Here is a 15891-nt window from a genome sequence, read left to right as displayed (position 1 = left end):
CATTTTCCACTGGAAGAAGCTTGTTTTTGATTCTTAAACTTCCCACAAAGTAAACATCGATGTTTAAGTGTTTATCACTTTATTGAAAAAGTATTTTCTGATGTCCTCCAGCTGCTGGATCGATAGCTGTACTTGTTGCCCAAGTGACTTACCAGCAGCCACTCAGCGAACACCTCCAGACCAGAGTCGTACGCGGCACTGCGCGGCACAAAGCGCAAATTGTGCACACGACGCGACAACAGCACAGTGGCAGAGAAGCGAAGAGAAACTGAAACTGATCCCTTTATATTGTCGCTTGAATCGATCTACAAAAGATGAACATAGTATTGGTAGTATCGATATTTTTGGATCGATCCGCCCACCCCTACTACTCATTGAGCCGCAGTAAACATCGTATATCATCACCAAAGAGAAACAGTCGGCCTCTAGGTTTTTTACAAGCTGTGGCTTCTTTGATCCACCTTCGCTCTTTTTCTTCAGTACCCTCTGTGCTCTGTTGTGTCATCTATACTTCTCTGTGCTGAATCCAATCAAAAAAAGAAAGTACAGTACACATAGAGTGCACTTGAGAGCCGCTCGCCTTTCCCCTCAGTCCCTCCATCTACTTCCCCTCCTGTTACCTGCTATCCTCGGCTGCTCGGGAAGCTTGTGTCCAGGCGAGCGGAGAGAGGGAGAGCTGTTTAAAAAAATATCAGACGTTATATTTAGATCATCAGAAGTGTACTTACACTATGCAGAAGTGTGAGTGTGTGGCCTTACGCAATGTGTTTATTTACACTCATGTGCATGTTCATGTGTGCCGAATATGATATATTTAGCGTGTGAATTTTCAAAGCTGACCATTTTTTGTAGCCCTCTGATAAAGATGTGTGTGTGTGCGTGCGCGCGCGTGTGTGTATATCCGTGCCAATTTGCGTGACTAAATGCGACGTATAATTCTATTTGTGTATACTTCTCTGCATAGATTGGCGTCTTATCCACACAGTAACACACACAACTTCACCTATGTGTGTATATATGGTGCGAGTATTTTAAGCTTGCCCATGTGTGTTCATGTATCCTTGTGTGTTTTTGTGTGTGTGTGTGTGTTTGTGTGTATGGCTTAAAAGGGCCCTGGCATACTTAAAGGTTCATTACAGGTCTCAGGCTAATCCACAGTGATAGCTAAAGTGCTCTGTGTCGACCACAGGAGATTCTGTGTGTGTGTGTGTGTGTGTGTGTGTGTGTGTGTGTGTGTGTGTGTGTGAGTTTCTGTTTTTTTGGGGGGGCAGTACAGAGAAGACATCCTACGATGTGGCCACCAAACACATTATTCAGCATAAATTTTGTATTGGGCCACGACTCTCCCAGTCCTCACATGTACAAAGAATGGAGCGATGGAGGGAGAGATGAAGGGAGGAAGAGTTCACAGGAGGACAGCTTGAGTGAGGAGGAGATGGAGGAAGTGTGGAGGAGCACAGGATGGATGGAGGAATGAGGAAGGGATTAGAGATGAATGGTAGAGTGGACGGCGATGGAAAAGAAAGAAAGGAAGGGAGAGGAAAAAGAAAATGAGCAAGGATGAAGTGGAAAACAGAGGGTGCAGGATTAGAGATGGGATAAAAGGACATAAAGGTGGAGAAGGAGTCAGCGATGGAGGGTCAGCATGGAGTGCCTCCTGCATTTATTATGCAGATGCTCCTGCTTGTTTCTCTCCCTTCTCTTCCCCTCAGCTCCTATTTATTTTGATGTACTGCGTGTCTTAAGTGCCTATGGTAAACACTGCCACGCTATCAGAGTGAGTGAGTTTGTGTGTGTGTATCTGCACAGATGTTGTGGGTACGTATTGTATATTTGCTTGTGACTGGAGTGTTTACCATTTGTGCTTGTGTACAGGGTTTTGTGTGTAGATTGTCATCATCTCTCCCCAATAAATCTAGATTGTTTGGCATCTTGGAAGATTTAGCTATATAAGAAGTCCCTTATTCTTGTGGCTGAAATGGAAAAACGGGAAATTCACATCGCACTAATTCAAAATTCTTCACGCCATACAGCCTATTGAACACAACAGTCCATCAGGAAACATCACAAACTTGACTGAAAGATTTACTGAGGATTTTAGACATAACATATCAAACTCTGTCAGTCAGAGGAGAATTTTAAATTTAGAATATATAAAACCTGGAGTGTAAGGCTGGGGGTTGTACAACAATATTTGTTTTCAATCAGACAATATTCTGATTCTGGGACTACTGAGGGAGTCTCGGATAGCCGCGATGAGCAAGAATTATTAGATGAATGTGTTGATCAGACTATCACAGGAGGGCCCAGTACTGCCAGATGAAAGTGTAGACCAGACAAGCACAGAAGAGGAGAACCCAACAACAACAACAACAGAAGACACAACAACAAAGCAGTCAGCAAGGGGCAAAGTGAAAAGATAAGAATACAGGTGGAGAAAAGTGAACATCCAGCCGTTGAATTTGATGAAGCCCTCAGTTGACACTTGATGCCATGCGTGTATTTCAAAGTTCGTTACTGATGAAATTCTACAGGAAAAACAGGGAAAGTCAGTAAACACAATTGCCAGGGAAACTAAGTAAGCACCAGATAGTTTGTGATGTCTCGAGATACATTTCCTGAAATTGCTGACACTGATTCACTGTCTGGACAACCTAAGTGTGTGTGATGATGATTTATTTGCATACCTCCTGAAGATTGTCATGCAGTTGATGAAATTATGGTGCCATTCAAGGAAAAATCCCATGCCTGAACAACCTCACAAATGAGTGCCATTTAATTTTTCTCAAACCCACTCACATAAACACCGGGTGCAGGCACGAGATACGAGTGCACGGAAAAGCATCCGCGAGTTGAAAACCATCCTTGCATTAGGTCAGTCTATGTGGTCTGTTACTGCTCTGTACCCATCAGCTGGTGAACATCCATCTCTGGTTGATGGATCTTGATGAAAAATATAGGCCTTTTTTTGTGGCTGGCATGTATGAGGGAGTACAATTTGATGCAGATGAACTTAAATTATGGTTAAGCAGTTATGGATGGTATAAAACTTTTCAGTGATACAAGGCTATTGAGTTTGATATTGGATTAGGCTTGGTTAGATAAATCTATTGGGGCTTTCGCTCTAGTTGTTTCTGTTTTAACATCTTAAATGCCTCTCTGCACCTTTTCTGTGACCTCCTTCCATGTGTTTTCTCTGTTGTCTTTTGCTGTAGCCTCGTTGTTAATATTCACTTAGGTTCGACATCGTTGAAATAATTTTTTTGTCACAGTTTCCAACGGAATCGGGTCCACAATTCAGTAATACAAATGTTCTCTGTTGCCTGATATGTCATTCAAGGGAGATGCAATTATGTAAATTCTTGATAATTAGCATCAGGTGAACATTCTTCCCATTTAGAAGTAATTTGAATTTATCAGCAGACACAGGAACGTGACTGAAAACGCACAGGTGAATATGGTTTTTCTTGTATGCAAACATGCTCACAAATTTACATTTCATGAATCTAAATGTACATTTGTATGTCCGTATGGTATGTACGCATGCAGTGTATTTATGTATGTGTAATGTGGATGCATATGCAGTGAGATTATTTGCAGCGTGTGTATGTTTGCCTATGTAAAGGTGCATATGAGAACACACAGATACCGTGTGTGTGCGTGTGTGCCGGGACTGGGCTGTGGAGGTTAGTCCGGGCTGCAGCACTGGTGGAGACCTATTTTAATTCTTAACTAGATGTCCATGATTTATTAATCTGTGTTTGAAATAACAATTACCGTGTCAGAAGGGATCAGGCCAAAGCCTTAATTGCAATGGAAAACACACTTAGTATGGAACTTGCCCCAACCAAAGTACACGCATGGCATCCCCAACAGGCCTGAGAAAATGTCTCATTCTTCTTCCGTGACTGTGCATTATACAGCATGTACGTAAATCTGAGCATGAATGTCAATGCCGTTCCTGCATCAGCCTGTGTGACTAATATAATATATGTTGCCATGTGTGCATTATTCAGCAACACTCTCATCCTACTGTGAAGTAGTATCCCTCTTATTTGAACATGCTACCTGCCTTGTTTTCTTTCTCCTCAGTTTAAATGTGTAACATCTAACATTTTACCCTACGACGTAGCGGTTATGCTCGAACGAAACCATGCAATGATTGTGTCGTTCGAGATGGTCATTGTGTCAGATTAGGTGATCTTCATCATATGTTCTCGTCATGATTTGGCAGATGACACACTGGACCTTGCCATTTTTTACAAATTGCTTGATGTAAACAGGCGATCAGAAAAGAGGGACGAGGGTTTAATTGTACTGTTCCAACTGACGGCACCAATTACGTCATTCTGTAACATGTCATATTAAGGTCCTTGTAATAAGCATCAGTTATTGGGTTACAATTGGGTTACAAGAGACCCTTATAAAGCTCCTTAGAAGTACCAAGTACCTTGCTGCATGTCTTGCAATCTTAAGAAAACACAAATCTCAGTAAAGGTTTGACAACAATATCTATTAGGTAAACTCGATAAATGTGTTTTTATTAACAATTCTAAGAAACTCAGCTAAAGTCTATAAACTCAACAAGTTTCTTATAATTGCTTATAATGGCTATTATTACAATAACCTTAATTTAATGCTTTACCCATCATCACCTCTGAGGTTACGTCTTCACCCAGTTCCTTTTGTTGGTTGGTTTCTCAGCAGGACTTCCCCAAAACTACTGACTACTCAGGGGTATTTAGGTGTCTGGTATATATGAGAGAGTACAAAAGGGGACTGTTGGACCCTGGTGGTAGTATGCTCTCTACTGAGCATCATTCCAGTTTCTTATTTGCCATTAACCCTGGAGTCTCCTGCTCCACTTTCACTGTGTTTTTCACTGATCTTTTAACCCTTTTTCATTATGCCAAAAACTCAGACATCACTAAACATCCTCACACCGTTACGACTCAATAGGTAGATTGCCAGTGACTCCCAAAACAACATGACAGGTTTAGATACTAAAGCTTGAGTTTAGGGAAACGTGACTAGATACGAGTGCATACATACACAACTGGTGCTGTAAAGCAACCTACAGTACTCTGTAAAAAATCTTCATATCTTATACTTATACTCACTAAATTCCATGTGATTTATTGATGTTAACATGCAACACATATCTCCTCCTTCTCCTACTCAGTGTGAGACCACTAGAATGGATAAACGTCTCATTTGGGCCATTTAGTCAGGATTCATCTTTATGAGGATTACCCACTATCACTTATCGGCCCTTTAACAACTATTTCCTTGTACAGCCTTAGTGCATGGTTGCTAATGGCATCTGTAATGAGGCTGACCCGTAGGCCTTGTCTAATTTAAAGAGCCTGTTAAGTGACTCAATGATTTTAAAGGTAATCTTTAAAAGCCACGTAAAGCTCGGAGAAAGTTGGTGGGTAGCCACGTGAGAGCGGGGAGTGGAGCGGCAGAGCTTTTAAAGAGTTGGAGAGGAGACGCTGCAGTGACTTTTCAATGACTTGCTTATGATGTATCATAGGTTTGTATTATCCATACTCTGTCAAAGAGGGAGCAGAGAGGAATGTTTCCACTTTCAAAGTGTGTGTACGCTATGTCTCTGCTTGCTTTTCTGTCACTCGCTCACACACACACACACACACGCGCACACACACACACACACATACATACACACACATAGACACACTCAAATATCCCCTTTCCTTTTTCTCATAACTCTCTTTTCTGTCTCTCTGTCTGTATTTCTGAAGGAATTCTCCAACCATCTAATTCCCCTCCTGGTTCTTTTATATTGAGGCTGGGCCCCGCTCATATTCCATGTCAAAGGCTTTCTCTTTTATTGAACATCAAATCCTCTGTGTCTCGCCTGGCGCTCTCTTCTCCCTGCTCGGCACCATGCATATTCAGGAGCCGGCGGCCGCACTATAAGGCCGGCTAGCCCCTCCAAAATCCGCGATTGTGGGCATTAGCGTTGCAATAACACTACATGAATAGCCGGCATGCTCTATATTTAGGTGTTAAGTCGACCGTGCTGTAGCCAAGATTGAGGCTGCTGGATGGAAGTGCGTGGGGAGAAGCAGACTTTCTCCTTTCTGGTGATATTCTCTCTGTTTCTTCTTTTTTTTTTTTATTCTCTATCTGTTTCAGAGGCCTTTCCTCTTGGCTCTGGAGGCGGCGCATGGTGTCCAAAAGTTCCAGCAAAGCTCTGAATGTTTTGCTGTAAGGAGCCGCCCCACTGTGACACTTTGCATACTGATTTGGGCTTTGCTGCTGACTTGAAGGGAGAAAAAAGAGGAAAGACCTGACTGCTGTGAATTGCGCCCTAATGTGCTTGACTCACTCTGTCAAAAATAAAAGCCACAGCGGTGATAATATAGGCATAAAAAGGAGTCAGTTGCCTCTTCTTCTTGCTTCTGCAACTTGTTTATTCGCTTTTTAAATTTATGCTTTCTGTGTTACTCATATGCAGTCAGAGACACCATGAACCTTTGCTTTTTTTACCATCATTATTATAAATCATATTGTTATTTTGTATTATTATAATTATATCACCAAAAACATGATGCAGTATGCCACGGAAGTTTACCTTGTCACAAAAATATACTGCTGTAATCCATTTCTTCTGAACTCCCTTCAGGTCCCATCTCGATTGATGCAAAATCCAGACGGGAGGCAGAAAAAGAGGGAAAGAGTGAAAGATAGAGGATATATCATACAAGCCAACTGGACCTGCCTGAGGATGAGGGGAAACCAGTGATCAGTAGAGGAAAGAAAGACATGATTGACAGAAAGAAATAGTGGAGTGAGTTGAGTCATTTCAAATGAGAGGAGAAAACAAAACAGAATAGGGAAGTGAAAGGAGGGATAAGAAAACAAGAAAATAACAGTTTTTTTGATCAAAATCATTGAGAGGATATAAAAGATAATGGGGGAGAGGGGGAGGGGTGTGAGGAAGAAAGACAGAATGACGGAAGAATGTAAGATGGACGGAAAAGTTGTTCGAAGGAAGGATGTTTTTAAGGAAGTAAGGAAGGGTGGGAGGATGGAAGGAGACGGCCAAAAACTGCTATAAAGGAGGGAAGTAAAAATGAATGTAAGGGAAAACGGAGATATATGACAGGATTGAGAGGAGAGAGAGAAAAACAAAGAAAGTGGTGAAGAGAAGGGAAAAAAGAATGATGGAGGGAATAGATAGGAGAGGAGGAGGAAGAGGAGAAGAGGAAGAGATCTGGGTCGGACGGACAAACGGAAAGAAATATAAAAAAAGAGCCGAGGGTAGTGTGAAGAGGACGTGTGCTCATTTTAGTGCCTTTTTCTGTTCAAACTACATCGCTGCTAAATCTCCCTCTCTGCAAGTCTGTGTGTGTGTGTGTGTGTGTGTGTGTGTGTGTGTGTGTGTGTGTGTGAGTGTGAGTGTGAGAGAGAGAGAGAGAGAGAGAGAGTGTGTGTGTCGTGATGTTGTGATGGCATCCAGCAACCTGGCATGCCTTTTTAATTCTACTGAGTAAATAATGCATCCATCACAGTCCATAATTTATGTAAGTGGACATGCAATCAGTTCAGATTAACGTGCACGTTGCCCCAGTGTGTGTGTGTGTCTGTGTGTGTGTGTGTGGTAAAGGGATAGCTAAAACATGACAGGTCACTGACTTTCTCCTGTGTAGCTCTTTCCCACTTTGTCTCTCTTGGCTCCTCTCTCTCTTCCTCCTGCTTCTCTCAAGTTAAAGGAACAAGCTGTGATGTTTTTACAAAAAAAGCCAGTTTTGGTTCATGTTTTAAAGACTGTTTACTGTTTCATGAGCATGTTCAAACTTTGTTTTCAATTAGGTCCAGTTATGAGAGTAGAAAAACTATTTAAAATAGAAGATTACTAAAGACTTTCTGGCCCTCGCAGTAGCCTTCAAAATATTTTCCTTTATAATAAATACCCTGAAGTTTACTCTACTAGTCAGCAGTACATTGAGTTGTAGGAGCGGCCTTGTCCTTATTCTCAGCAGGAAATAAAGTATGTCTTCAGCAGAGGTTGTTTTTTCCTTGTCACCGATTCTGTTTGTGATTTCCATGGATTGGATTTCGAGGAACAGCTGATGGAAGCAGTATCTGTGTTAGACTTTCTCCTTTCTCCAAATGAGTCTTAAGGCCCCGGATACACCAAACCGACATCAAAGAACCAGCGGTGACGAAAGCCGACTGTTGCGGCGGCTCATGTCGCCTGCGTCTCGGCCACAAACCAGTGCGATAATCAAACATGGTTTTGGTGATAATCAAAACTGAAACAGTAAAACTGACAGTGAGGAATTTGGCTGTGGTTTATTAGTTAACAGTGACAGTCTCATCCCTCGTTATGATGTAAAGCCATATCTGACCAATTCAATCCACAGTTAATTCAAATATGATATGTGAGCTTCAGCTAAATGCCTTAAATGTAAAAAAAAGAAAAGAAAAAAAAAAACTCTTATGGTCAGCCAGTTGAGGCTGTCCCTATAAGTCAGTCTATCAGGAGTCTAGCCAACCTCACTATCACACTTCAAATTGCTGAACCAGTTCCAAACTTGCACCATCCACTCTACGGGCTCCATGTCCAGTCTTACTCCCAACACCAGCTCCAACTGCTCATCTTCCACCATCATTCCAGGGCCATTCCACAGATAGCTCTCCACCGGGCATTTGATTTAATCCAGACCAAATGCTAATAGGGCTGTTTGGTTGCTGGCCATCTGCCCGGGCTGCCGGTCAACTATGGCAAGCTGTGCCGAGCTGTGCGATGCCGGGCCTCTCTGCCAAAGTCTGAGCTGCCCAGAGACCACTTCACAACCAGAGGACACTTCACGGCCAATCGTCCACACTTACTGGGAACAGACTCCATGGCGGGTAATGTGATCAAATTGATCTTTTCATGATTTGGGGGCAGCTTGTCGCTCTCTCACTCCCACACCATTAAAAATCCATATCAGAGGATGTCTTCTAGAAAATTATAGTAGTGCTTGTACTTGGCTGTCACCAATGCAGTTAGCTCTGAACATTTATTTATCCAAGGAAAGTCAACTAATGGGAGCTGCCCACTACTGTACAACTGTAGGTGTTCACTTTGGCCACCGATGGCATCTCAAGGGTCCAGGGCCACACAAGGGCACCTCAGCACTAATTGCTTATAGGGACGAAAAAAGTTTCTCAATCTCTTTCTCCAAATTAGTGTGCAGACTTGAATCTTTACAATCAGCTAGTGAAATCATCTGATGCCCATTAGGCTATGCAGAATTAAAAATTTCCCAAAATCTTCAGACTCCATAATTAATTATTAATTGAGTAATTTCACTCAAGTAACGATGTGTTTAGTTTGGTCACTTGTTGCTATGACTTCCAGGAGGGAGTCCGCAAGGGAGGAAGGAAATTGGTGAACGTGACTAAATGTAACATAAATGAAACTTTAAAACATTTGAGGCTGAATCACTTAGATAACAAGTGCAGAACGCCTTAGTTTGCACATGCCTCGACCTCGAACCTCTGCATCTCAGTCTCAAGCCATATTTCCCATGGCACCAGAGACAAGAGGTCAACTTCTGTGGTGCACTACTGACTTGACATACTTTAAAGCCTACAAATGTTCATTTTAGGTATTTCGGCCCCAGTTGCAACAAGCACATACAATCGTGTTAGTTATCACTGATTAGTGATTTCAGACTGTGTCCTTTTAAAACCTTGACTCATTAAAGCAACTGTTCACCCAAAAATTAAAATTCAACTATCTGCTCACACACGGAAAGTCGCTTGAAGTTCTGTAGTCCAGAACTGGAGCTTCACAGCAAAACAGCGTTGCAGCAGTTTCCTTAACAAGAAGATGGGGACTTGAAAAAAAAATCCATACAGCTCCTCTGGCGTATTCCAAGTCTCTGAACGTTCATTGATCCCAAATTGATTTGAAAAGATGTTATTTGTTGAGTTGAGTAGTTGAGTCGATAAAGACTGACTTTAAATTTTTGGGTGAACTTAAGTTTGTATTACAAATCACCTCTGTGCACCTTCTACCTTCATGAAACCCCACACACGTGAAGGGGGGGAGCACACTTTGATTTTACAACCTTCCAACTCTCACCTCGCCCCTTGTGGCATAGGCTACAGCTATGGTACTGCCAGCCACTCAGCAATGCTGGGTTCAGGAAAAAAGAAAGAAAAAACGTGTGTGTTTTGCACTGAAAATAGATCTCCAACTGGTCTTGTTTCATTCAATATGCAGAACACTGAGTCCGTCCTCAGAGAGATGGAGAACTGTGCATCTTTTGTGCTTGTTGTGTCGGGTGGGTGGGGGGTGTGGATGCAATTCACCAGATTTCTGCGCTCACATAGCCCTGTCTTTTGTGTATTTTGTTTTCTTTTCTCTTTTTTCCTGCGCTCTGTCTCTCAACCTTGTCCTCATTATCCATTCTCCTCCAGCATAATGGCGCAGGGGTTGTTAAACTTCTTCAGCCCGGGAACCAAATTTAGAAAATCCAGTCTTACTTCAGGACCTGGTCTAATGACTACTAGTTCTTGCCATACAAACTAGTATTCCTGGCATGCTGGGACTCAGAAACAGGCTCCTTAGCCAGTTCAGGTCCCGACCCATGGTATTGTCAAGGAAAAACTTGCTCAAAGACACATAATGGTGATTCGAGTGTGGGCATGTTGCTGTATTTGTATGTTCTTTGTATGTGTTCCTCCATAGGCTCTGTCTGCATACATGTGTGGGAGTGGGGCTCTGACACTGTACATATGGGGGCATCTCCCAGCGCAAAAATCTGCATTAATTGCTCTGAAGAGAAATCTATGTGAGGACATCATTAACTAAGACCAGGCTCGCAATTATAATTGATATGTAACGGCGCCCTCGCAGGCTGGCCATATTGCTGGAGGCATTCCTGTGTGAAGATGCTGCTCAGACGCCCACTCCAGCTCCAGCGACCTTTGACCCTGACGGGGCGAGGGTCGCAAACACAGGTGTACTTCAGGGATTGCAGCCCGACACGTTGTGCATCTGGGCTGGGTCGACCGGATGTGTTATTCTCCCTTATCAATTGTCTTGTTTTAACTGTATTACCTATTCTGCTAATTACGAGACATGTGGTTCAACCTTTGAACGTTTGCATTGCTACTCTCTGACTGCTGTATGAATATTTATAGGAAACATCTAACACATTATTATTGAATTCTTTCATACAGCTGAGGTAAAGAAGTTTCTTTGTTTGACGATGATGATCAAATGTGGCTCTTTGCATACCTGCGAAGATTAAGGCGGGAGAGTTACAGACAGCCCCAGAATAAACAAGCAGGGAGAGAGGATAAAGAATATCACCTTGTATGAGTGTGTGCGAGTGTGTGTGTGTGTGTTATAGTAGCGATTTCAAGGGGGCTATGACACAAGCCTACCTTTAATACCTCTGTGGAACTCATTACCCAAGACACCTTGGGGAAATTCATTTTCATATATCTACACAATCTCAATTATGCCACTTAATTGATAGATTTATTTGCTTAATTGGTGGCTTTATTCCTTGCCGGGAAAGAGAGGAGCTTTTGCGTAGGAAATGCCGCACTTCAAAGGCTGTTTTCTATCATTCTTTCGTCGCCTCATTATTTTCCACATGTCACGGGTGTCACAACACATGTGATGCAGTTTTTAATGAAGAATGACTGACATGTTCTCACTGCGTTTTCCTTTTTCTTCAGTCAGAAAAGGTGAGCTGATATTTGTTAGCTCCATGACTGAATTATCATATCCAAGCATAACAAACAATTACCGTGATGGGTTTTTTACGCAGACATTAAAACGATGATTTCGTGGCCTGCACTGATGGGAAGTGATGTTCTCTGAGAGATCAGAATGCAGCTTACTTACAGGTCACAGTGTTGAGTGAATGAGAAGAATTCAAACTGTTGTACGTGCCTTCGCATTTAACAGGACATTTATTTAGCATTTTTGATTAATAGGTGGACAAACAGCTTCGTGCCTCACATCTCTCTCTGTTGCTGGGTTAGAAAGCAGCTTAGCGCAATTAAGCGCTGCAAGTGTTGCCCATTAAGTGTTGCAGAGTAACCCCTGGACATGTTTCCTTTTCTGTCAGTGCCAGAGCCTTCTCAACAATACGCAGCGGCCAAGGCCTACTCCACAGCCTTTTATCCTCAGCGTGTTTCACCCACTCCTATTGATTCTTTATTGACCTAAGGAGTCCTCCAGTGCCACCGCTCTTCATCCTCCCTCCTATCCACCACCAGCCTCGGTCCCCCCACCCCCACCCCTTCTCCTCCAAGTGCAAGGTGAAAAGGAAGACCGAGTTTGACATTGATTTCTTCGTCGACTTTTCTCTCCCTCTTCCTCTATTTCTGTTCTTGTGTGTCGACCCTGCCTCCTTCTCTCGTACGGCCAACCTCTCTAAAAAGGCTGCAGCGTGGTGGACGCCTCGCTGCAGCGAGGAAAGGTGCTGAGGCAGTTACTGAATAACAGCTCCTGCATATGAAAAGAGATGTAATGCTACCTTTGATCTGCAACTAGAAGCCATAATAGTGCAGGTTCAAAAGTACAAGAAAAGACTTGAGTGCCAAAAAGAAAAAAAAAAAAAACAAAAACAGATTTTTCGACTGGAAGGAACCTTTCAGAGAGAGCAAGTACATACCAGTTAGAGTTGGCCACACAGTCACTAATACTGCAGGATAAAAACATATATTCATGCGTGTGATGTACAACTTAAAGTCCAGTCTGAATCAGAGGAAACCTGTGTAGATTCTGACACTATAACAATCATCATAAAATAATAATCAACAATTACTCACATCGTCAAGCCAATTATAGCTCAGCCTATTTCCTCTATGGGAATTTGGGAAATATAATTATACAAACAAGGACACACACACACACACACACACACACACACACACACACACAAAATAATAAGTCGACCCCCTGGAAGGCTGCCCCCCACCCCCATCCCGCCCCTTTGTACAACACATGAGAAACCAAATCTCTCAAATGGAGAAATAAACAAAACAAACAAAAATACACGAGATGAAAGAAGAGGAGAGACAATAAAGGAAAAGTGTCCCTGGTGGATTGTCCTATCCCTCCTCTTTGCTGTATTTTTTCTTTTCTTATTATTTTATTTGTTTGTTGCCTGGCCATTCATTACATTTTCTCTTTCTTATTGTTGTTATTGTTTGTGTCTTCCAGATCTTAGTAATTCTTAAATGGTTTCGACTCTTGCTTTGATCTCATTTAGAAAGTGAAAGAAGCCAAAGCTTTGGAAGTTATTTTGATTAGACTTTTATTAACTTCTGTCTGTGTTCTTAATACCGTCTCTGAAGAATTCATTGGAAATCCTGTGATACTGAGAGGAGAGAGGCAAACTAATATAGCCATAATTTCCAGGAGTGTGTGTGGATGTTTGCAAGTGTGCGGAGCACAAATCCCACCAACTCGTTGTTTACTAAGGGCACTGGCACTTAACTTTAACGTACACGTTATATATGTTGCTGATGGGGGCACAGTGTTACGTTTCACTGATTTTAAAAGTGCATATCTAATAATGGTTAAATGAAGATGTGAAATCAATTGATAAAAGGCAGCGTTTACAGCATCTCTCAGAACGACTTAGACATGTTTTCAATGCATTTTTGTAATCAAAAAGGTGAGCTGAAATGTGTTTTACATGTGCATGACTGAATTATCATATTAAAGCATGACAAACAATTAGCAAGATGAGTTGTGACCTTGTGCACCACTGTGTTTATATTATAGGACACACACACGCACGCACACATTTTACTGCTACAACTACAATAAATGTATTCGAAGATGCTACTGCTGCCATATGTAGACAAAACTCACACCATCACCCAACTCCATTTCCTCAAGTGTGATTTCTTTATTGAAGTTTTTATTGCAACTTACTTGTGATCTCCCTTTACTTCATTTTTGAAGTCTCAATTTTTGTCTCTGTGTGCTTTATACTACATTTGTGTGGGTGTACATAGTATTTTTCCATGCTTTATTTATATTTAGTATATAATTATATAAATGCATGGAGTTATTTATGAATCTGATCTTGTACTTATGCTGCTGAATTTTCCTATGTGGGATGCAGGAGGTGTTAAATCATTTTTTGTGGCCTGTATTGGTGAAGGGTGGGTTTCTTGGAAATATCAAAAATACTTTTGCTCAGTGCCCTGACAGTTATAGATCCCCTCCAGGCATGTTTAAAGATATATAAAAAAATGTTCTCTGAAAGTTCAGTTTTCTTGTTAGCCTCTTCTTCTCCCTTCCAACATTGAATATGAAAATATTTTATATATCTTAGAAATGTAACTGCTGGACACAAGATGTCTATGACTTCACAATAATGTCCATTCTCAGTGTATGTGCATTGGTGGCTTCGAGTTGCCACATCACACTTGTGTGTATACTTAAATATTGGACCGGGACTGGCTTCCATGCGGGTTGTGATGTCATAAAATATGCTCGTAGACCCTCCGCTTAACAACGAATTTTCAGTGACCGCAGAGAAGAACTTTGAGCAATGGATGTGAAAACAGCCCTCTGGTGTGAAAATCTGCACAGACATCATTCTGAACAGTTAACCTCAAACATTTAACTGTAGGAACAATAAGAAAAACACACCTTTGACTAGGAGGAACATTAAATTCAACCTCAACTTTAATTATGTTATCCTACAGTGTTATGTTTGGAGTGATAGGAAGATGCAGAATAAATAGGAAAAACGCATGTTTGCAGCAAAAATACAATACTTCTTTGTTTTTCTAGCTGAAAATGATGTCTGGGAAAGCAAGCAAAGGGAAACCTTTCTGTGCCTGCGTTGGTTCTCTCCAAGTACTGTAGCTTCCTCCCACAATCCAAAGACTATGTTAGGTTAATCGCTTACCTCTAAATTGTCCGTAGGTGAGGTTGTGATCGTGAATGTTTGTTTGTCCCTATCAGCGCTGTGACCAACTGGCGACCTATCCAGGGTGCACACCGCCGTCGCCCAATGTCAGCTGGGCTCGGCTTCAGCCCCCCGGGACCCTGAAAAGGATAATGGACGGATGAATTTTCAGCCTTAAATGAAATTGCTGACAATATTGTTAAATTGACCATATTAGTCTTTCATTAGTTTTATTTTTCCACACTGAAAACATTCATCAAATGCATTTCATCAAATATTTTGGTCTACTGAGTCCTAAAAGTTTTCCACAAAACATCCAGTCTGTGACTTTACGTTATTAACAATCCCTTTCAAATAATCCCACACACAAACAGGACCTTTACACATGCATTAATGTATGGGGCTGCCCTGTATCAGGTGTCCCAAGCATTAAGGGGTTCGATGACTTGCCAAGGGAAACTCCAACAGCGCCCAGGAGGTGAACTGGCACCTCTCCAGCTACCAGTCCACACTCTGTATTGACTGGTCCGACTGAGTCTTGAACCGTCCACCCTTTGGTCCCAAAGGCAAGTCCCTATGGACTGAGCAATTGCCTGCCCATAAAGTGTATTTTTATTCTGATACTGTCATCTCTGAAGAGACTTGACACTCATTCCTACAAAATTCCAGACATGGTTTGAAATATTGTCAAGATATTGGCAATATTCATCTGCTTGTTTTTAGATAAAAGACTTATACGATTTAATCATAAACTAAACTTACTTTGATAAAGATTTTTTGCCTCCCTATGGGAAGAACGTGTGACTGTAGTTTCAAAGAGTGTATTTCACACTTTACAACAGAGATCACTTAAATCACATTCTATACATCTATAACATAACAGCACTTCATCACAACTGTGGGAATAAACTGACACAAAAATTTGACAGAAATCTGCAGTAAGCTTCAACAATCAGAATCTCCACATAAA

This window comes from Pagrus major, chromosome 15, assembly GCF_040436345.1.
Source record: "Pagrus major chromosome 15, Pma_NU_1.0".
NCBI lineage: Eukaryota > Metazoa > Chordata > Actinopteri > Spariformes > Sparidae > Pagrus > Pagrus major.
The sequence above is the reverse complement of the archived record's forward strand: the minus strand, read 5'-3'. Positions refer to the sequence as shown.